Source organism: Bombina bombina, chromosome 4 (genome assembly GCF_027579735.1).
Source record: "Bombina bombina isolate aBomBom1 chromosome 4, aBomBom1.pri, whole genome shotgun sequence".
In the NCBI taxonomy this organism is placed as follows: domain Eukaryota; kingdom Metazoa; phylum Chordata; class Amphibia; order Anura; family Bombinatoridae; genus Bombina; species Bombina bombina.
The window spans coordinates 151047738-151071239 of NC_069502.1; the positions used below are offsets into that span (position 1 = coordinate 151047738).

Sequence of the window (23502 nt, forward strand, 5' to 3'; positions counted from 1 at the left end):
ATTTTCGCCAAACATCTTCCCTGTTTGTTGTTTACTCTGGACAGAGGAGAGGTCAGAAGGCCTCGGCAACCTCTCTTTCTTTTTGGCTTCGGAATATAATCCGTTTAGCCTATGAGACTGCTGGACAGCAGCCTCCTGAAAGGATTACAGCTCATTCTACTAGAGCTGTGGCTTCCACCTGGGCCTTTAAAAATGAGGCCTCTGTTGAACAGATTTGCAAGGCTGCAACTTGGTCTTCCCTTCATACTTTTTACAAATTTGATACTTTTGCTTCTTCTGAGGCTGTTTTTGGGAGAAAGGTTCTACAGGCAGTGGTTCCTTCCGTTTAAGTTCCTGCCTTGTCCCTCCCATCATCCATGTACTTTAGCTTTGGTATTGGTATCCCACAAGTAATGGATGATCCGTGGACTGGATACACTTAACAAGAGAAAACATAATTTATGCTTACCTGATAAATTTATTTCTCTTGTAGTGTATCCAGTCCACGGCCCGCCCTGTTCTTTTCAGGCAGGTCTAAATTTTAATTAAACTACAGTCACCACTGCACCCTATGGTTTCTCCTTTCTCTGCTTGTTTCGGTCGAATGACTGGATATGGCAGTGAAGGGAGGAGCTATATAGCAGCTCTGCTGTGGGTGATCCTCTTGCAACTTCCTGTTGGGAAGGAGAATATCCCACAAGTAATGGATGATCCGTGGACTGGATACGCTACAAGAGAAATAAATTTATCAGGTAAGCATAAATTATGTTTTTACAGCAAAAGGCTGCAAAATAAATAATGAATCTATATTGCAATGTTTTCCTTGCAATAATGAAACATTTTATGCGTTAAAATGTCAAGTTTAATCGCCCTTTAAATTGTGCCAGCTTTTTTTGTATTACTCATAGTTTAAAAGCTAGTGTTTTTGTAGCATTAAATGTATTATCAAAAATGAAAGCCATTGCAGATATGTGTGACACAGCCTTGGCATATAAAAAGCTTTCTGTGCAATGCAAGTTGCTGAAAAAGGTAATTCTTTATGTTCTATAATAATATAACAAATTGCCTGTTGTGGGTGAAGTGATCAACATTTTGTTAAATAGATTAAATGAAATTTAAATCTTGTTCAGTAAACTTTAGTCTTCCAGCAATTGTTCTACTGTTTTTTTCTGCTACAAGCAATCTAAATACTAAACTGTTGGGGAATTATAGGTACCTCCATATGTGTTAACTGTGTTTATCCCTTAAAGGGACACTCAAGTCAAAATAAACTTGTATGATTTAGAAAGAGCATACATTTCTTTCCTAAGATATGGTGAGTCCACGGAATCATCATTTACTAATGGGAATATCACTCCTGGCCAGCAGGAGGCAAAGAGCACCACAGCAAAGCTGCTATATATGTCACTTCACTTACCCATAACCTCCAGTCATTCTCTTTGCCTGCGGTGCAAGGAGGAGGTGAAGTTTTGGTGTCTGATTTACAATCAAGATGTTTTTTATTTTAAAGCAGAGTAGGTTTGCTCTGATCTTTCTAAAGGGTGTAACCTTAGCCCATGTCAGTCTCTTCAGTAGGGCAATGGTGAGTTTTTAGCAATTTGGAATTTGTGGGGTACAATCCTCCCTGTGTTTTCCCAAAACATTTTGCTGCCCTATTTAGATAGCCTGAGTAAGTTTACTCAGTCTTTCTTATTTCCACAGGTCCATATGAGGGATGGCATTCTCTCAAACCAGGTGAGCTGTCCTGCTGCCGGACAGATAAATATTGAGGTAAGTGCCAGTTTTATTTTTCTATGTAGCAGGGAAAAATTTGGCACTTATTCAGCTGAAACGCTGCAGGGACGTTTTTTATTACAGGCAGTCCCCGGGTTATGTACAAGACTGGACTTTATGGACTTTAGGTTTATTCTTAAGTTGAATCTGTATGTAAGTCAGAACTATTTAATAACTACCTAGCTAAAAGAAATACAAAATTACCTGTAAAATAAATCCTAACCTAAGTTACAATTAAACCTAACACTACACTATCATTACATTAATTAAATAAATTAACTACAAATAACTACAATTAAATACAATTACATAAACTAACTAAAGTACAAAAAATAAAAAAAGCTAAATTACAAAAAATAAAAAAAAGTTACAAACATTTTAAAAATATTACAACAATTTTAAGCTAATTACACCTAATCTAAGCCCCCTAATAAAATAACAAAGCCCCCCAAAATAAAAAAATTCCCTACCCTATTCTACATTAAAAAAGTTCAAAGCTCTTTTACCTTACCAGCCCTTAAAAGGGCATTTTGTGGGGCATGCCCCAAAGAAAACTGCTCTCTTGCCTGTAAAAGAAAAATACAACCCCCCCCCCTGAACATTAAAACCCACCACCCACATACCCCTAATCTAACCCAAACCCCCCTTAAAATAACCTAACACTAATCCCCTGAAGATCATCCTACCTTGAGTCGTCTTCACTCAGCCGAGCCACCGATGGAACTGAAGAGGAGATCCGGAGCGGCAGAAGTGATCCTCCAAGGGGCGCTGAAGAAGTCTTCCATCCGGGCGATGTCATCTTCCAAGCGGGGTCTTCAATCTTCTTTCTTCAGGATCCATCTTCATCCCGCCGATGCGGAACATCCTTCTTTCCCGACGGACTACCAACGAATGAAGGCTCCTTTAAGGGACGTCATCCAAGATGGCGTCCCTTCAATTCCGATTGGCTGATAGGATTCTATCAGCCAATCGGAATTAAGGTAGGAAAAATCTGATTGGCTGATTGAATCAGCCAATCAGATTGAAGTTCAATTCGATTGGCTGATCCAATCAGCCAATCAGATTGAGCTCGCATTCTATTGGCTGTTCTGATCATTTCATTAAGAAAAAAATTGACCACATAACAAGGAGTCCAAAACAATGATTCCCAATAAAAGGCGAGCAGCAAGCAGTCACAATTCATCTTGAAAAAGGCTACATCAGCTGAAACGCGTTGATCCGCAACACTGTGATTGTTTATTATCAAGTCAAGAATAACATACAGAGCGCTCTGTTGTTTTACTTTGGAACTCCATGAAAACAATCCATACTGAAATGTATCATTGTTCCCTACTTTCTAATATCAAGCTTGGCTAACTGTGACTCTCAGAATCTGCAGACACCGCTGACATGCTGATTCACAGACCACCCGGTAATCCGTGCATCTGATTGGATCAAATCATCACGTGACCCCGCATACGCTGCACAAGCAAGCAAATCACAGTATACGTAGGAGCGATACTGTTCACCTGAAAGGTAATCTGTTGTCTATCAAGGGTCTAACGTGTCTTATACCAATACCAACTACACTTGTACACGGAGAAGCACAACTGAAAATAGCTTTGTATTCTGGGTGAGTCAATCCTGTCAAACGAATTATCTATGTCACAGACTTATTCACCTGACCGCAGATTGTCCTTTTAGCCACCAACAAAGCTTTTACTTGCTGCTTTTCCTGCATTTTTTAATCATTGAATTCTGTTCTCTTGGATTATTTTTTCAAGCTCATCACGGACTTTTAGTTTTATTTTACAATCCATTTTTATACCACCGGTGGTTTTTTATAAAATAATTAGCTGTATTATTATGTATTTTTTAGGCTAGTTATCATGTATTAGGGTTTATTAAATATATTTTATTGAATATATACATTTTTTGAGCATTTCTTTTTCACCAGCACATTATTGTATCTCTAAGTTTTATCCTTTCCTCTATTTTATTTTCTTTCATGTAATTAGCAAGAGTCCATGAGCTAGTGACGTATGGGATATACATTCCTACCAGGAGGGGCAAAGTTTCCCAAACCTCAAAATGCCTATAAATACACCCCTCACCACACCCACAAATCAGTTTTACAAACTTTGCCTCCTGTGGAGGTGGTGAAGTAAGTTTGTGCTAGATTCTTCATTGATATGCGCTCCGCAGCAGGTTGGAGCCCGGTTTTCCTCTCAGCGTGCAGTGAATGTCAGAGGGATGTGAAGAGAGTATTGCCTATTTGAATTCAATGATCTCCTTCTACGGGGTCTATTTCATAGGTTCTCTGTTATCGGTCGTAGAGATTCATCTCTTACCTCCCTTTTCAGATCGACGATATACTCTTATATATACCATTACCTCTACTGATTCTCGTTTCAGTACTGGTTTGGCTTTCTACTACATGTAGATGAGTGTCCTGGGGTAAGTAAGTCTTATTTTCTGTGACACTCTAAGCTATGGTTGGGCACTTTTATATAAAGTTCTAAATATATGTGTTTAAACATTTATTTGCCTTGATTCAGGATGTTCAACGTTCCTTATTTCAGACAGTCAGTTTCATATTTGGGATAATGCATATGAATAAATTATTATTTTTTTTACCTTAAAATTTGACTTTTTTCCTGTGGGCTGTTAGGCTCGCGGGGGCTGAAAATGCTTCATTTTATTGCGTCATTCTTGGCGCGGACTTTCTTGGCGCAAATTTTTTTTTTGGCATTTCCGGAGTCATACGTGTCGCCGGAAGTTGCGTCATTTTTTTGACGTTTTGCGCCAAAAAATGTCGGCGTTACCAGATGTGGCGTCATTTTTGGTGCCAAAAGCATTTAGGCGCCAAATAATGTGGGTGGCTTTTTTGGCGCTAACAAATTTGAGCGTCATTGTTGTCTCCACAATATTTAAGTCTCATTATTTATTGCTTCTGGTTGCTAGAAGCTTGTTCATTGTCATTTTTTTCCCATTCCTGAAACTGTCATTTAAGGAATTTGATCAATTTTGCTTTATATGTTGTTTTTTTCTATTACATATTGCAAGATGTCTCAGATTGTCCCTGAATCAGAAGCCACTTATGGAAAAACGCTTAACTGAGTTTCAGTTCTACCAAAGCTAAGTTCATTTATTTTAAATGTTATAAATGTTTATCTTTAGCTATGGTTTGTAATAAGGTATTATGATATACTTTTACAGGCAGAATCCATTACTGTTTATGCTTTATATACTTCCATTCTTACATTTTATGTACAAGAAATATTTAGAAGATTTATAAGAAATATTTTCTGATTCTATTTTAAAGGCTTTGTCTGACTTCGTGCCTTCTAATAAAATTTTTAGGTCTTTTTCACTTTTTTTTAATTATTGAAGTTTCAAATGACCAACAACATACTGATTTATCCTTCTCTGATGATGTTTTTTCTCTTTCAGAAATTTTCTTCATCAGATATTGACACTAACAAATCTACTTTTTAATTATTTTTCTATTATTAAAGTACATTTGTTCTTTGTTGAAAAGGTGTTGATTATTTTGGATATTAAGGTAACTAGTTCTTTAAGACTAGCTGAAACTATTTCTGCCTATTTATTTCTTCTGTGTTTTCAGAGGTTTTCTTTCCAATTCCCCATTCTAGGGAATGGAATAGGCTGAGAATTTTCTTTTATTCCTTTTTCAAAGGTTTTAAACTATTTTCTTTGCCAGCAGTTAAATTCATTTTGGAGGGTTCTCCAATTTATTGGGGCTATCTCTACTTCTACTAATTATGCTATTGTTTCTATAGCAAAATAGTATTTATTTTCCTTTAGATAGTTGTATCTTATTTATGGAAAATTATTTAGTTTCAGGTACTTTTCTTGGTCCTGTGATTTATTTGGATATTGCAATTGCTTCATTTTTTCTGTTTACTTTAAGATCAAGTATCAGATTATGATTTATTTTAGCATTGTTTAAGGACAACATTTACTAGACTAGGTGATGTTGCATTTGTCTTATTGTTTTGCATTTATTGATTATGCAAGTCCTCTGTATTGACTGGTCCTTTAAACTGGACTATCATGCTAATTTCATTTGTGTCTTCATTTTATTGAATATTTTCGCAAATGAGGGTTAATCTATGTCTTTAGCTATTTTAGCTAGAAGAATTTTGTTCTAAGATAATCAATTATTTGTTTTATAATTGGATTAAATTCTTAACTGTTACTCTGGGCTTCAAGATTGAGTTCTAAGACTAAAACTTTAAGCTTATACTAGTTTAGTTGTTCTTATTAAGGAACGAATTCCTGAGTTCTTTCCCAAGTAACATGTTTGTAATTGGGGTTCGAAATCAGCTCCCTAATATTGCGATGTACGTGCCGTATTCCAGCTTGGCTGGTAAGAGGCAGGTTAAGACTTCTTTGAAATTTATTTGGTTCTATTTTGTCCAAATTTCTTTGAGTTTATTCCAGTAAGGCTAACACTCTCTTTAAGTGTGTTTCTGTCCTATATATTTTGGGTACTGTTGAAGCATGGCTGGGCACCCATGGGGTTCAAGCGCTGCTCAGACCTGGAATCTTCTGGGTATTTCTTCCAGTTCCTTTTTTAGGAACCGGGTTTGGAGTTTTATTCAAACTATTTTGCCTTTTTATGGTCATTGATAGCATTATTTGTTTTCATTAGATACAATAAATGCATATTTTAATTTTTCTGTTTTCATTCAGATTATTTTCTGAGGATGTGCAATCTCATAAGATTCACTTGCTCTTCAGGACATAGTTAGAGGATCTTTTTTTCGAAAGCTCTTGATTCCTCACACAAGGGTCACCTTTTTTAGGTTTTCAGAAAGTTTGTGTCACTGTCTTTGTCTCTATCAGACAAGGGATAATTCTATTGGGTTCCGTCTGTTGGTACCTTAAGTCTCTATTTCCTTCAGTTGCTATATATGCATAGAAGTTTTAGGTCTTATGGCCACGGCATTGGATTCAATTCCCTTTGCTCATTTTCACTAGAAAGAACCTTTCCAGTCTTTTATGAGTGTTGTTTCTTCTAGATTATGGTTGGAGGATCAATTTACCAAAAAGTTTGTTGATTCCACAGACAAGGGTAACCTTTTTAGGTTTCCTGATAGATTCAGTGTCCTTGACTCTGTCTCTGACGGACAAGAGACGTCTGAAATTGGTTTCAGCTTGTCGAAACCTTCAGTCTCAATCTTTCCCTTCGGTAGCCTTATGCATGGAAATTCTAGGTCTTATGACTGCTGCATTGGACGCGGTTCCCTTTGCTCGTTTTCACATGCGACCTCTTCAGCTCTGTATGCTGAACCAGTGGTGCAGGGATTATACAAAGATATCTCAATTAATATCTTTAAAACCGATTGTTCGACACTTTCTGACATGGTGGACAGACCACCATCGTTTAATTCAGGGCGCTTCTTTTGTTCTTCCAACCTGGACTGAGATTTCAACAGATGCAAGTCTGACAGGTTGGGGAGCTGTTTGGAGGTCTCTGACAGCACAAGGGGTTTGGGAATCTCAGGAGGTGAGATTACCAATCAATATTTTGGAACTCCGTGCAATTTTCAGAGCTCTTCAGTCATGGCCTCTTCTAAAGAGAGAGTCGTTCATTTGTTTTCAGACGGACAATGTCACAACTGTGGCATATGTCAATCATCAAGGAGGGACTCACAGTCCTCTGGCTATGAAAGAAGTATCTCAAATTCTGGTTTGGGCGGAATCCAGCTCCTGTCTAATTTCTGCGGTTCATATCCCAGGTATAGACAATTGGGAAGCGGATTATCTCAGTCACCAAACGTTACATCCGGGCGAATGGTCTCTTCACCCAGAGGTATTTCTTCAGATTGTTCAAATGTGGGAACTTCCAGAAATAGATCTGATGGCTTCTCATCTAAACAAGAAGCTTCCCAGGTATCTGTCCAGATCCAGGGATCCTCAGGCGGAGGCAGTGGATGCATTGTCACTTCCTTGGAAGTATCATCCTGCCTATATCTTTCCACCTCTAGTTCTTCTTCCAAGAGTAATTTCCAAGATACTAAGGGGTGCTCGTTTGTTCTGCTGGTGGCTCCAGCATGGCCTCACAGGTTGTGGTATGCGGATCTTGTCCGGATGGGCACTTGCCAACCATGGACTCTTCCGTTAAGACCAGACCTTCTATCACAAGGTCCTTTTTTCCATCAGGATCTCAAATCCTTAAATTTGAAGGTGTAGAGATTGAATTCTCAGTCATAGAGGTTTCTCTGACTCTCTGATTAATACTATGTTACAGGCTCGTAAATCTGTATCTAGGAAGATATATTATCGAGTCTGGAAGGTTTACATTTCTTGGTGTTTTTCTCATCATTTTTCTTGGCATTCTTTTAGAATTCCTAGAATTTTACAGTTTCTTCAGGATGGTTTGGATAAAGGTTTGTCTGCAAGTTCCTTGAAGGACAAATCTCTGCTCTTTCTGTTCTTTTTCACAGAAAGATTACTAGTCTTCCTGTTATTCATTGTTTTGTACAAGCTTTGGTTCGTATAAAACCTGTTATTAAGTCAATTTCTCCTCCTTGGAGTTTGAATTTGGTTCTGGGGGCTCTTCAAGCTCCTCCATTTGAACCTATGCATTCTCTGGACATTAAATTACTTTCTTGGAAAGATTTGTTTCTTTTGGCCATCTCTTCTGCTAGAAGAGTTTCTGATTTATCTGCTCTTTCTTGTGAGTCTCCTTTTATGATTTTTCATCAGGATAAGGCGGTGTTGCGAACTTCTTTTCAATTTTTTGTGAATTCTAACAACATTAGTAGAGAAATTGTGGTTCCTTCATTGTGTCCTAATCCTAAGAATCCTAAGGAAAGATCGTTGCATTCTTTGGATGTAGTTAGAGCTTTGAAATATTATGTTGAAGCTACTAAAATTTTCCGAAAGACTTCTAGTCTATTTTGTTATCTTTTCTGGTTCTAGGAAAGGTCAGAAGGCCTCTGCCATTTCTTTGGCGTCTTGGTTAAAGTCTTTGATTCATCATGCTTATGTCGAGTCGGGTAAAACTCTGCCTCAAAGGATTACAGCTCATTCTACTAGGTCAGTTTCTACTTCCTGGGCGTTTAGGAATGAAGCTTCGGTTGATCAGATTTGCAAAGCAGCAACTTGGTCTTCTTTGCATACTTTTTCTAAATTCTACCATTTTTATGTGTTTTCTTCTTCTGAATCAGTTTTTGGTAGAAAAGTACTTCAGGCAGCTGTTTCAGTATGATTCTTCTGCTTATAATTTCAGTTTTTTTCATTATAAGATTTAAACTTTATTTTGGGTGTGGATTATTTTCAGCGGAATTGGCTGTCTTTATTTTATCCCTCCCTCTCTAGTGACTCTTGCGTGGAAGATCCACATCTTGGGTATTCATTATCCCATACGTCACTAGCTCATGGACTCTTGCTAATTACATGAAAGAAAACATAATTTCTTTCATGTAATTAACAAGAGTCCATGAGCTAGTGACGTATGGGATATACATTCCTACCAGGAGGGGCAAAGTTTCCCAAACCTTAAAATGCCTATAAATACACCCCTCACCACACCCACAAATCAGTTTTACAAACTTTGCCTCCAAGGGAGGTGGTGAAGTAAGTTTGTGCTAGATTCTACGTTGATATGCGCTCCGCAGCAAGTTGGAGCCCGGTTTTCCTCTCAGCGTGCAGTGAATGTCAGAGGGATGTGAGGAGAGTATTGCCTATTGAATGCAGTGATCTCCTTCTACGGGGTCTATTTCATAAGGTTCTCTGTTATCGGTCGTAGAGATTCATCTCTTACCTCCCTTTTCAGATCGACGATATACTCTTATATTTACCATTTCCTCTACTGATTCTCGTTTCAGTACTGGTTTGGCTTTCTACAAACATGTAGATGAGTGTCCTGGGGTAAGTAAGTCTTATTTTCTGTGACACTCTAAGCTATGGTTGGGCACTTTATTTATAAAGTTCTAAATATATGTATTCAAACATTTATTTGCCTTGACTCAGAATGTTCAACTTTCCTTATTTCCAGACAGTCAGTTTCATATTTGGGATTATGCTTTAAATTATCATATTTTTTCTTACCTCAAAAATTTGACTTTTTTCCCTGTGGGCTGTTAGGCTCACGGGGGCTGAAAATGCTTCATTTTATTGTGTCATTCTTGGCGCGGACTTTTTTGGCGCAAAAATTCTTTTCCGTTTCCGGCGTCATACGTGTCGCCGGAAGTTGCGTCATTTTTGACGTTATTTTGCGCCAAAAATGTCGGCGTTCCGGATGTGGCGTCATTTTTGGCGCCAAAAGCATTTAGGCGCCAAATAATGTGGGCGTCTTATTTGGCGCCAAAAAATATGGGCGTCGCTTTTGTCTCCACATTATTTCAGTCTCATTTTTCATTTGCTTCTGGTTGCTAGAAGCTTGATGTTTGGCATTTTTTTCCCATTCCTGAAACTGTCTTATAAGGAATTTGATCTATTTTGCTTTATATGTTGTTTTTTCTCTTACATATTGCAAGATGTCTCACGTTGCATCTGAGCCAGAAGATACTACAGGAAAACCACTGCCTGCTGGATCTACCAAAGCTAAGTGTATCTGCTGTAAACTTTTGGTAGCTATTCCTCCAGCTGTTGTTTGTAATAATTGTCATGACAAACTTGTTAAAGCAGATAATATTTCCTTTAGTGATGTACCATTGCCTGTTGCAGTTCCCTCAACATCTAAGGTGCAGAATGTTCCTGATAACATAAGAGATTTTGTTTCTGAATCCATAAAGAAGGCTTTGTCTGTTATTTCTCCTTCTAGTAAACGTAAAAAGTCTTTTAAATCTTCTCTCTCTACAGATGAATTTTTAAATGAACACCATCATTCTGATTCTTTGGACTCTTCTGGTTCAGAGGATTCTGTCTCAGAGATTGATGCTGATAAATCTTCATATTTATTTAAGATGGAATTTATTCGCTCTTTACTTAAAGAAGTACTAATTGCTTTAGAAATAGAGGATTCTAGTCCTCTTGATACTAATTCTATACGTTTGGATAAGGTTTTTAAAGCTCCTGCGGTTATTCCAGAAGTCTTTCCTGTTCCTAATGCTATTTCTGCAGTAATTGCTAAGGAATGGGATAAATTGGGTAATTCATTTACTCCTTCTAAACGTTTTAAGCAATTATATCCTGTTCCGCCTGACAGGTTAGAATTTTGGGACAAAATCCCTAAAGTTGATGGGGCTATTTCTACCCTTGCTAAACGTACTACCATTCCTACGTCAGATGGTACCTCGTTTAAAGATCCTTTAGATAGAAAAATTGAATCTTTTCTAAGAAAAGCTTATCTATGTTCAGGTAATCTTCTTAGACCTGCTATATCATTGGCTGATGTTGCTGCAGCTTCAACTTTTTGGTTGGAAACTCTAGCGCAACAAGTAACAAATCGTGATTCTCATGATATTATTATTCTTCTCCAGCATGCTAATAATTTCATCTGTGATGCCATTTTTGATATTATTAGAGTTGATGTTAGATTTATGTCTCTGGCTATCTTAGCCAGAAGAGCTTTATGGCTTAAGACTTGGAATGCTGATATGGCTTCTAAATCAACTCTACTTTCCATTTCTTTCCAGGGAAACAAATTATTTGGTTCTCAGTTGGATTCTATTATTTCAACTGTTACTGGTGGGAAAGGAACTTTTTTACCACAGGATAAAAAGTCTAAAGGTAAAAACAGGGCTAACAATCGTTTTCGTTCCTTTCGTTTCAACAAAGAACAAAAGCCTGATCCTTCGTCCTCAGGAGCAGTTTCAGTTTGGAAACCATCTCCAGTCTGGAATAAATCCAAGCCTGCTAGAAAGGCAAAGCCTGCTTCTAAGTTCACATGAAGGTACGGCCCTCATTCCAGTTCAGCTGGTAGGGGGCAGGTTACGTTTTTTCAAAGAAATTTGGATCAATTCTGTTCACAATCTTTGGATTCAGAACATTGTTTCAGAAGGGTACAGAATTGGTTTCAAGATGAGACCTCCTGCAAAGAGATTTTTTCTTTCCCATGTCCCAGTAAATCCAGTGAAAGCTCAAGCATTTCTGAATTGTGTTTCAGATCTAGAGTTGGCTGGAGTAATTATGCCAGTTCCAGTTCCGGAACAGGGGATGGGGTTTTATTCAAATCTCTTCATTGTACCAAAGAAGGAGAATTCCTTCAGACCAGTTCTGGATCTAAAATTATTGAATCGTTATGTAAGGATACCAACGTTCAAGATGGTAACTGTAAGGACTATATTGCCTTTTGTTCAGCAAGGGAATTATATGTCCACAATAGATTTACAGGATGCATATCTGCATATTCCAATTCATCCAGATCATTATCAGTTCCTGAGATTCTCTTTTCTAGACAAGCATTACCAATTTGTGGCTCTACCGTTTGGCCTTGCTACAGCTCCAAGAATTTTCACAAAGATTCTCGGTGCCCTTCTGTCTGTAATCAGAGAACAGGGTATTGTGGTATTTCCTTATTTGGACGATATCTTGGTACTTGCTCCGTCTTTACATTTAGCAGAGTCTCATACGAATCGACTTGTGTTGTTTCTTCAAGATCATGGTTGGAGGATCAATTTACCAAAAAGTTCTTTGATTCCTCAAACAAGGGTAACCTTTCTGGGTTTCCAGATAGATTCAGTGTCCATGACTTTGTCTTTAACAGACAAGAGACGTCTAAAATTGATTACAGCCTGTCGAAACCTTCAGTCTCAATCATTCCCTTCGGTAGCCTTATGCATGGAAATTCTAGGTCTTATGACTGCTGCATCGGACGCGATCCCCTTTGCTCGTTTTCACATGCGACCTCTTCAGCTCTGTATGCTGAACCAATGGTGCAGGGATTACACGAAGATATATCAATTAATATCTTTAAAACCGATTGTTCGGCACTCTCTAACGTGGTGGACAGATCACCATCGTTTAATTCAGGGGGCTTCTTTTGTTCTTCCGACCTGGACTGTAATTTCAACAGATGCAAGTCTCACAGGTTGGGGAGCTGTGTGGGGATCTCTGACGGCACAAGGAGTTTGGGAATCTCAGGAGGTGAGATTACCGATCAATATCTTGGAACTCCGTGCAGTTTTCAGAGCTCTTCAGTTTTGGCCTCTTCTGAAGAGAGAATCGTTCATTTGTTTTCAGACAGACAATGTCACAACTGTGGCATACATCAATCATCAAGGAGGGACTCACAGTCCTCTGGCTATGAAAGAAGTATCTCGAATTTTGGTTTGGGCGGAATCCAGCTCCTGTCTAATCTCTGCGGTTCATATCCCAGGTGTAGACAATTGGGAAGCGGATTATCTCAGTCGCCAAACGTTGCATCCGGGCGAATGGTCTCTTCACCCAGAGGTATTTCTTCAGATTGTTCAATTGTGGGGGCTTCCAGAGATAGATCTGATGGCCTCTCATCTAAACAAGAAACTTCCCAGGTATCTGTCCAGATCCCGGGATCCTCAGGCGGAGGCAGTGGATGCATTATCACTTCCTTGGAAGTATCATCCTGCCTATATCTTTCCGCCTCTAGTTCTTCTTCCAAGAGTAATCTCCAAGATTCTGAGGGAATGCTCGTTTGTTCTGCTAATAGCTCCGGCATGGCCTCACAGGTTTTGGTATGCGGATCTTGTCCGGATGGCATCTTGCCAGCCATGGACTCTTCCGTTAAGACCAGACCTTCTGTCACAAGGTCCTTTTTTCCATCCGGATCTGAAATCCTTAAATTTAAAGGTATGGAGATTGAACGCTTGATTCTTGGTCATAGAGGTTTCTCTGACTCCGTGATTAATACTATGTTACAGGCTCGTAAATCTGTATCTCGAGAGATATATTATAGAGTCTGGAAGACTTATATTTCTTGGTTTATTTCTCATCATTTTTCTTGGCATTCTTTTAGAATACCGAGAATTTTACAGTTTCTTCAGGATGGTTTAGATAAGGGTTTGTCCGCAAGTTCTTTGAAAGGACAAATCTCCGCTCTTTCTGTTCTTTTTCACAGAAAGATTGCTATTCTTCCTGATATTCATTGTTTTGTACAAGCTTTGGTTCGTATAAAACCTGTCATTAAGTCAATTTCTCCTCCTTGGAGTTTGAATTTGGTTCTGGGAGCTCTTCAAGCTCCTCCGTTTGAACCTATGCATTCATTGGACATTAAATTACTTTCTTGGAAAGTTTTGTTCCTTTTGGCCATCTCTTCTGCTAGAAGAGTTTCTGAATTATCTGCTCTTTCGTGTGAGTCTCCTTTTCTGATTTTTCATCAGGATAAGGCGGTGTTGCGAACTTCTTTTGAATTTTTACCTAAAGTTGTGAATTCCAACAACATTAGTAGAGAAATTGTGGTTCCTTCATTATGTCCTAATCCTAAGAATTCTAAGGAGAAATCATTGCATTCTTTGGATGTTGTTAGAGCTTTGAAATATTATGTTGAAGCTACGAAATCTTTCCGTAAGACTTCTAGTCTATTTGTTATCTTTTCCGGTTCTAGGAAAGGCCAGAAAGCTTCTGCCATTTCTTTGGCATCTTGGTTGAAATCTTTAATTCATCTTGCCTATGTTGAGTCGGGTAAAATTCCGCCTCAAAGAATTACAGCTCATTCTACTAGGTCAGTATCTACTTCCTGGGCGTTTAGGAATGAAGCTTCGGTTGACCAGATCTGCAAAGCAGCAACTTGGTCCTCTTTGCATACTTTTACTAAATTCTACCATTTTGATGTATTTTCTTCTTCTGAAGCAGTTTTTGGTAGAAAAGTTCTTCAGGCAGCGGTTTCAGTTTGAATCTTCTGCTTATGTTTTTTGTTAAACTTTATTTTGGGTGTGGATTATTTTCAGCAGGAATTGGCTGTCTTTATTTTATCCCTCCCTCTCTAGTGACTCTTGTGTGGAAAGATCCACATCTTGGGTAGTCATTATCCCATACGTCACTAGCTCATGGACTCTTGTTAATTACATGAAAGAAAACATAATTTATGTAAGAACTTACCTGATAAATTAATTTCTTTCATATTAGCAAGAGTCCATGAGGCCCACCCTTTTTTGTGGTGGTTATGATTTTTTTGTATAAAGCACAATTATTCCAATTCCTTATTTTATATGCTTCGCACTTTTTTTCTTATCACCCCACTTCTTGGCTATTCGTTAAACTGATTTGTGGGTGTGGTGAGGGGTGTATTTATAGGCATTTTAAGGTTTGGGAAACTTTGCCCCTCCTGGTAGGAATGTATATCCCATACGTCACTAGCTCATGGACTCTTGTTAATATGAAAGAAATGAATTTATCAGGTAAGTTCTTACATAAATTATGTTTTATGTAAGAACTTACCTGATAAATTCATTTCTTTCATATTAGCAAGAGTCCATGAGGCCCACCCTTTTTTGTGGTGGTTATGATTTTTTTGTATAAAGCACAATTATTCCAATTCCTTATTTTTTATGCTTTCGCACTTTTGTCTTATCACCCCACTTCTTGGCTATGCGTTAAACTGATTTGTGGGTGTGGTGAGGGGTGTATTTATAGGCATTTTGAGGTTTGGGAAACTTTGCCCCTCCTGGTAGGAATGTATATCCCATACGTCACTAGCTCATGGACTCTTGCTAATATGAAAGAAATGAATTTATCAGGTAAGTTCTTACATAAATTATATTTTATTAGCAGCTTTCATTAGCGCTCCCTGTATCTTTGTTTCACTAGTTATTGTTTGGAGGTACTTTGGAACTAACCTCTTTTTTTCAGGGTAGCCATATTTTGTGCTAATTTATAGACCTCTTTTTTTCCTTGTAGTTATTAAATAGTTAATAACTATTTAATAACTATTCTAACTAGCTAAAATAAATACAAAGTTACCTGTAAAATAAATATAAATCCTAAAATAGCTACAATGTAATTATTAATTACATTGTAGCTATCTTAGGGTTTATTTTACAGGTAAGTATTTAGTTTTAAATAGGAATAATTTAGTTAATAATAGAAATATTATTTAGATTTATGTAATTAATATTTAAGTTGGGGGGGTGTTAGGGTTAGTGTTAGACTTAGGTTTAGGGGTTAATAAATTTATTACAGTGATGGCAGGATAGGGGTTAATAAATGTATTATAGGTGGCGACGGTGTGGGGGGGGGCAGATTAGGGGTTAATAAGTTTAATATAGGTTGCGGCAGGGTCCGGGAGCAGCGGTTTAGGGGTTAAACTATTTAGTTGCGGCGAGGTGCGGGATCAGCAGGATAGGGGTTAATAACTTTATTATAGAGGGCGGCGGTATAGGGGGGGCAGGATAGGCGTTACTAGGTATAATGTAGGTTGCGGCGGTGTCCGGGAGCGGCGGTTTAGGGGTTAATACATTTATAAGAGTTGCGGCGGGGTCTAGGAGCGGCGGTTTAGGGGTTAGTAACTTTGAGTTGCGGGGGGCTCCGGGGGCGCCGGTATAAGGGGTAGAACAGTGCAGTTTAGTGTGGGTGCTTAGTGACAGGCTAGCAATAAAGCTGTAAAAAAGCCGAAGAGCAGCGAGATCGGATGAGTGATAACTCTCACAGTCCGCTGCTCATCGCCCCGTACTTGGTGCGCGGCTTTTTGACAGATTTATTGATAACTTAGGCGATTTTTTTCAGGTCCGCGGCGGCGATGGTAGGCGAGCTTAGGCGGGCGTATTGGGCCGGCGAAGACAGGAAAGTTGACACGTTGATAACTACCCCCCATACGAGCGACGGCACTCTCGGTGATGTTTAGGTACACTTTAGTTTCCCCCAGGACCGAGCAGCACTGAACACATCAGTAAGTGTTTATTGCCACCTAGTACACTTTGCTTGTGGGGCTTGATTTACATTCGCTAGAGGCTCAAACATGTGATTCACAACCGAGCAGCACTGAACACATCAGTAAGTGTTTATTGCTGTACTGTACTGTATTCACTTTGCTTGTGGGGCTTGATTTACAGGCGATAATACTAGAGGCTCAAACATGTAAGGCTCCGTTCGTAAGTGCGAGTTGTACATAAGTCGGATGTTCGTAACCCGAGGACTGCGTGTATTCCTGTCGGTGCAAGTTTTTATGGCAGTTTTTGCAGGCACTGTTAGTGTGAAGAGTTATTTATTTTATTGATGGCTCAGTGAGGATCCGTTTTTAGTAACAGGGGGGAGCTGTAGGACCGCCCCTGGTAGGGAGGTTCTGATTCTGTGATGTGATGGGGTTTTTTTTGGCACTTAATTTCACTTCCTGTAAGAGTGAGGTGCCCATATTTCAGATGGCTCTGCTGTTTAGAAGGCTTCATGCTGTTTTTGCTTCTCTGGAAATCCGGATTGTAAACAGGATAGTTTTTTCTTCAGTTTGCTGCGGGTTGCAGGACAGGTAGGGTACCTCAGTAAGTGTTACCTGGGGTATGTGTTCTTGATTTGGTCAATTTAAAGGGACTATTTATTTAAGAACTTGTTTTTTTTGGTTCTGTATTATATCCTTTGTTAAAAGATGAAAAAAAGTTAAGAAAGAAAAGTAAAATTTTTTTTATTTGCTTCTTTTTGTATTATGGATCAGGAGGCTGTGCAGGATGTTACCTGTAGCTTATGTTTTGATACCCAGGTGGAACCCCCAGTACCTTTTTGTTCATGTATTGAAAGAACTTTAGCTTATAGAAATAGACTTTTTGACCCTGAACCATCATTAGCTCAGACGGATGCTATTCAGGAGCCTCCTTTTTCAGATGTGAGGCAGATTTCTCCTCAAGCGTCCCAATCCTATTCATCTGCACATGCAGTGCCCTGCATTTCCTCTCGTGCTCCGTCTGGAGTTATTTTGCAAGATATTCCTTTCCAGGTATCTTCTGCGGTATCTGATGCGCTGTCTGCTTTTTCCCATGCTGCAGGGAAAACGCAAAAGGAAATTTAAAGAAACAGTAAGTAAGGTTTCTGATCCTGAAGTGGCTAATCAAAGTATTTCCTCTCAGAAGTCTGAGGATGAAGATTCTTCGGGTGCATCTGAGGGTGAAATTTCGGATTCAGGCAGTATAATTACTTCTACTGATGCTGAAGTTTTGTGGAAGGCTTGCTGAACTAAGAATTGGTTTAAACTATTTTTTCTGTACCCCTGATTTCGCAAATGCTATTAAATGTACAGATTGGTTTGAACTTTATGTCTCCAAGGATGTTGCTGTTAAGGCACTGCCACAGCTTTCTCCTTTTGTCTCCTTTTAAGGATGAGACTTTGTTTGGGTCATGCCTTTTTTAGTCCAATCTAAGTTTTCCTCCAAGGGGCAGATTTCTCTTTCTAGAGTATCTGCAATCCAAGTAGGATGAGAGGCATTCCTTGAACTGGATTTAGAGTCTTCATCTCTGGGAGTGACAGTTCCAGTCCCAGTTTGGTAATGGGATATAGCTATTTACCTCATATATTTCAGATTTTGTCCTAAGTAGTATCCTTTCTCCTTTGGTTCTAGTGGGCCTGTTCATAATGAATTTAGACCTGAGAGATTTATTATTTCCTTAATTGAAATCTTCCCTAGTTTTCTTAGTTTGCTCCATCCCAGTCAGACCTTTAGGTCTTGGGATATTGCAAGTGTGTTTTTCTGGACAATATATAGTTCAGGTATCAACCTGACTTCGAGCTAACTCTCTTTTAAATCTTGTCCAATCTTCTTTTCCGGGGATGGGAAATGAATCTGGAGAAGAGTTCCATTGTTCTATCCATAAGGGTAATTTATTTTGGACTACCGCCACAATACCCTGAATTCACCCGATTTAGTTTGATCTCGAAAGTTATGCAGGGTCAGGTCTGGTCAGTACCTGGATGGGAGACCGCCTGGGAACACCAGGTGCGGTATGCTTTGGACCTTTTGATTCTTTATCTAAGAGATGTCTTCCAGAGGTCAGAAAATCAAGGATCTATTTCTTTTCCCCACTCTGCAGTCTTCTGTCTGACCAACAGTAAGCTCTAGTGGCCTGTGGTTAGCTTAGCCATCTTGCAACCAGGAGGTTGGGAGTTTGGCTTTAGTTGCAGTTGATATTTCTTCACTTTTCTGTAACCCTGTGTATGAAGGTTATTGGTCTGATGGTATTCCATGGACATATTTCCTTTTGCTATTTTCCATGACATGGAGAACTTTCGGCTCTGTCTTAAAGGATAGATTTAGATCAGATGACAAGAGACTTTCTTCCATAGTATTTTTTCATGAGTATCTATCTCCGGGCGCATGCTTCTGGAGATATTCCTGGGTGATGTGACCACGGATGCCAACCTGCTGGGCTGGTAAGCTGTCTGGGTCTTGTTTAAGGATTATGGACTTGGAAGTGTCTTCTCTCCTCTTTAAACATCTTGGAGTTGAGAGCAATTCGCAATGCTCTTATGACTTGACCTCAGTCGTCCCTAGCTTGGTTCCAGTCGGACAATATCACCTCAAGGGTTTATATCAACCATTAGGGAGGAACTAGGGGTTACTTAGCCATGTAGGAGTTGACTTGGATTGTTCAGTGGGAGGAATCTCACATTTGCTGTTGGTCATCCACTTTCCAGGGGTGAACAATTGGGAGTCGGACTTCTAAACAGATTGATAATTCATCCCGGGGAGTGAGCATTTCCATCCGGAAGTGTTCTGTAGGTTGACCCTGACATGGGGTTTCAGGAGTTGGCTTCTGTGGGCGTTTCGACAGAACGCCAAGTTTCAAAGGTACGGTTTATGGTCATGTGATCCGCAGACCGTCCTGATAGATGTTCTGACGTTTTTCTTGGTTTTTAGTCTTGCATACCTTTTTCCTCTGTTCTCTTTCCACGAGTCATTACTCATATTTTCAGGTGAGAGCAGCAGTGATTTTATTACCCCCTGCGTGGCCTCGCAGGATCTGGCATGCAGACCTAGTGGAAATGTCGTCTCTCCACCTTGGAGACTACCTCTGAGGAAGGACTTCTGATTCTTGTTCTTTTCCTTCATCTAAATCTCTGAAGCTGACTGCTTGAAGATTGGACGCTTAGTTTTGTCTAAGCGGGGGTTTTTCTGAATTTTTTATCCTTTCTCCAGGGTGGTCTGGAGAAGGGTTTGTCAGTCAGTACCCTGAAGAGACAGTTTTCTGCATTGTCTCTTTTGCTACATAAGCATCTGGTGGACATGCCAGATGTGCAATCTTTTTGTCAGGCACTGGTCTACATCAGGCCTGTGTTTAAGTCGGTTGCTCCCCCTTAGGGTTTTACCCTTGTTGTTAAAGTTTTGCAGTAGGCTCTGCGTGAGCCCTTACTTTCCATGGATATTAAGTTGTTATCTTGGAAGGTTTTGTTTCTCATTGCTATCTTTTTTGCTTGGAGAGTCTTGGAGCTCTCAGTTTTGCAGTGTGATTCGCCTTATCTTATCATTCATGCAGTTAAGGCGGTTATTCGTACTAGTTAGGTTTTCTTCCTAAGTGGTTTCGGATAAATATATTAATCAGAAAATTGTTGTTCCTTCTCAGTGTCCTTATCTTTCTTCTCATAAGGAACGTTTGTTGCACAACTTTTTTTTTATGAAAGTTTTTTTTATTGACTTTTGAATGTTATTACATACAGCATCTTAAATAACAGTTAGAAACATAAAAACAAAAAATACAAATACAATAACATTACAGCCTTCAAGTGATTGAATATGTGAGTTTTCCACACAAGACAAGAGTAATTTTGGTTTATCGACCTTTCAGTAACATTCCAAAATATAATGGTGTGTTAATTCCGCTTTCCATCTAGCCTGACTCAATCTCAATCATGATCAAATCCCTATTTCCTCCCCCCCTCATCTCTACCCATTCATCTTGCTCCTGAAGACTCAATTATCTCACTCATTGAGGCACTCTAACCGGATTGTTTCCTACTGATCTTGTTGGTTTGCTAGGATTCTAGCTCTATTTTCTTTTTCAGTATACATAATATATGGTTCCCACTGTTGTATAAACTTATCCCTGGTATTAAGAAGCTCTGCCGAGGCGCTACTCATTGTAAAGTGATAATCTATTCTACTTTTAATATATTCAAATGAGGGTGGATCCACCTTCCAAAATCTAGCTATGCTTACTCTCACAACCGTGCAGATCAAGGCTATTAGCTTGTGATGTCTTTTCACTTTATTATCTGGAGGAAAATGAAGCAAAGTCTGTTCAGGGGTAAGTGTGATATTAGTTTCTAGAATTAGGCTTAGATACCTTGAAGTCTGATTCCAAATCTCTGTAACCTTTCCACAATGCCACCACATGTGTAAGTATGTCCCTTCCTCCCCACAACCCCTGTAGCACAAGTGGGGCCTGCTGTCCTGTGTATTGGCAAATCTTGTGGGATATATGTACCATTTATAGAGTACTTTAATATAGTTTTCCTTCAACATGGCATTTGGAGAAAACGATAGACCTCTATTAATGTTTGATACCCAATTATCTATTGTCCATGTCCTGCCCAAATCCTGTTCCCATTTAGTCATTATTACACTCTTGTCCCTATTTGAGCCACCATTAATTGCCGGATAGAGCAATGCTATCAGTCCCCTCCTAACCTCCTTCGATAAACATAGTGATTCTAATATAGTATTGTTTGGAGGCTTATCTAATCCCATTATCTCTCGAACTCTGGATTTAAGTTGTAAGTAGTGGAACCACTCATTTTGCCCGGGTGTGCCTAGCTCTGCATATTGAGAGAAGGATAGTAGGTCACTATTAACATAAACATCTGCTATTCGGTAGAGGCCTTTATTCTCCCATTTCCTTTGAGTATGTATGTCAACTAAAGATTCAAGAGGGGAGAGCGGGGTCAGTCTGGACCTCTCGTTGAGTAAATGATACTTCCTAGTCGCTGTGTCCCAAATAAAAGCAGTGTGTGTGATCACAATGAACTGTTTGATGTGACCGGGTCTGTTTTGTTGTGTTGCCCAAAGAATATTATCCAATCTTCTTACATTAAGCATGTCTTTTTCTAGTTGGACCCATTGTGGTGTAAGTCCTAATTTAAACCATTGTGTGGTCTGGGCCAATCTAGCTGCATAATAATATGATATTAGGTTAGGTAATCTGATGCCTCCCTCTCCCCTATGTCTCATCATATTGTGTTTGTTTATTCTAGCCCTTTTCCCTCCCCAAATGAATTTTAAAATTGCCTTCTGCATTACATATAATTCTGACAACGGTATTGAAATTGGGAGTGTTCTGAATAGGTATAGGAGTTTGGGCAATATTGTCATTTTGACAGATATTACTCTTCCATACAGGGAGATGTTAAATTTAGTCCATTTCACTAATAGCTCTCTAATGTGTGTGAACATGGGGACATAATTTTCCCTATAAAGTAAGTGCACATCTTTTGTGAGGTTGATTCCTAGATATTTGAGAGATGATTTGGCCCATTTAAATGTAAAGTTAATTTCTTTGTTGGCTTTGGGAGATATGTGCTAAGGGCCTCACACTTGCCTTCATTAATTTTATATCCAGACAACTGTCCAAATTTATTTATTATGGAATATACCATCGGGAGCGAAAGTAAAGGTTTTGTGACTGCAAGGATGACGTCATCAGCAAATAATGAAATTTTATATTCCTTATCCCCCACCCGTATACCTGCAATATTTGGATTATCCCTTATCCTAACCGCCAATGGCTCAATACATAGAGCAAAGAGTAGGGGTGACAGGGGGCAACCTTGTCTTGTGCCATTACGGATTTTTATTCTGTCTGATTGATACCCTGAGAGTCTTATGTATGCATCTGGGCTTGAATATATTTTTTTTAAGGCAGTAGTGAAGGGGCCTTTAAATCCCATTTTGCTAAGCACTGCAAACATGTATTCCCAGTTAACTCTATCAAATGCCTTCTCTGTGTCCAATGCTAGAAACAGAGAAGGCATCTTCCCAACTGTCGCATAATTAATCAGGTCAATCACTTTCCTAGTGTTATCTGGTGCCTCTCTTTGCGAGATGAATCCCACTTGGTCATTGTCTATCAAATTTCTAACGGGTAGGGTCAATCGGTTAGCCAAAATTTTTGTGAATAATTTTAGGTCCTGGTTGATTAAGGAAATTGGCCGGTAATTTTGGCAGTATTGTTTGCTCTTGCCAGGTTTTGGAATGACCGTCACCCTTGCAGTCAACAAATCTGGGGGAATATCTACTCCTTGCAAGATGTTATTAAACAGTATCCTCAATTGGGGAGCCAGTGATAACTGCAGATCTTTATAAAATGAGCCTGGAAACCCATCAGGGCCTGGTGCTTTGTTTCTTTTAAGTTCTTTGATAGCCAGCATAATCTCTTGTATTGTTATGGGGGAGTTCAAATTCTCTAGTTCTTCTTCTGTGATAGTTTTTAATTTGCTATCTTCTAGGAGTCTAATCAATTCTTCTCTCTTGTTATTATTTGTATTACTACTAGGTAAATTATAAAGATTGTTATAAAAGTTGGCAAACTCATTGGCTATTTGTTGGGGATCATTTGTGACTTGTCCCAAGGTAGTTTGTATTTGTGGGATTGTAGTCGCCCTTGTCAGGTCTTTTAGTTTATTTGCCAGCATCCTATCTGGTTTGTTTGCGTAAATATAATATCTGGTGTCTACCACTTTTATCGACTGGATCACTTCTCTATCTAATAGTTTGTTTATTTCTTCGTTTTTAATTTTAAGTAATTTTAAGACCTTTTTTGGGGGGCTTTTTTTTATTTGTTCTCTGAGTGCAGCAATTTCTACCCTCAAGCTATCTAGTTTGGCATTATAATTCTTCTTTATTTTGTTAGATTCGGCAATTAGCAGGCCTCTCACCGAGGCCTTAAGTGCACTCCATACAAAATTTG

At 39.0% G+C, this 23502-nt stretch overlaps 1 protein-coding gene and 1 pseudogene across 2 annotated transcripts in view; both read left to right on the forward strand.

Annotated features, from left to right (window-relative positions):
- Positions 1 to 23502, forward strand: part of CYRIA (CYFIP related Rac1 interactor A) — a 369452-nt gene that overhangs the window by 200065 nt on the left and 145885 nt on the right. The gene's annotated exons all lie outside the window — the stretch shown is intronic.
- On the forward strand, positions 18433 to 18551 carry LOC128658448 (uncharacterized; annotated as a pseudogene).